Raw genomic sequence first — 503 nt, forward strand, 5'->3', positions numbered from 1 at the left:
CCCTTCCCAGAGCCTCCCCGGTTGCCCAGCCCTGCCCTCAGCAGGAGGGCTGTGGATGCAGGGTTCCCAGACCCCTGCAGCAAGGCGGGGGCCTCTCCTCTCCCCTCCCAGCCCGCGCACCCTCCAGGTCACTGCTGGTCCTGAACGCTGAACAGCGCCGTGTCCTACAGCCTGCTGGGCTGCGGCATCCCGGCACGTATCCCGGCACGTATCCCTGGTGGCTGAGCCTCCGGTGAATGGGCCCCTTCCCTCGGGCGCTGGACAAGCAGGTGCCACCCTGAGCGTCACGGCCCTGACCACTCGGCCTGGCCTGGCCGGTTGGGGCAGTGGGCAGAGCTGCTCTGCAGCACCCGAGCCCTTCCCAACAAACCCAGAGAGCGTTTTGAGCAGCCGCTCGCAGGTTCCATCTCCGGGGCTGTTGCAACCTGGCAGAAACATCTTGGCTTCTGCCTGTGTTCGGCCTTTCCCACCGCCCAGCTGGAAGGAAAACCAGCAAGACATCT

This window comes from Corvus brachyrhynchos, unplaced genomic scaffold (assembly GCF_000691975.1).
Source record: "Corvus brachyrhynchos isolate BGI_N302 unplaced genomic scaffold, ASM69197v1 scaffold4, whole genome shotgun sequence".
Classification (NCBI taxonomy): Eukaryota; Metazoa; Chordata; class Aves; order Passeriformes; family Corvidae; genus Corvus; species Corvus brachyrhynchos.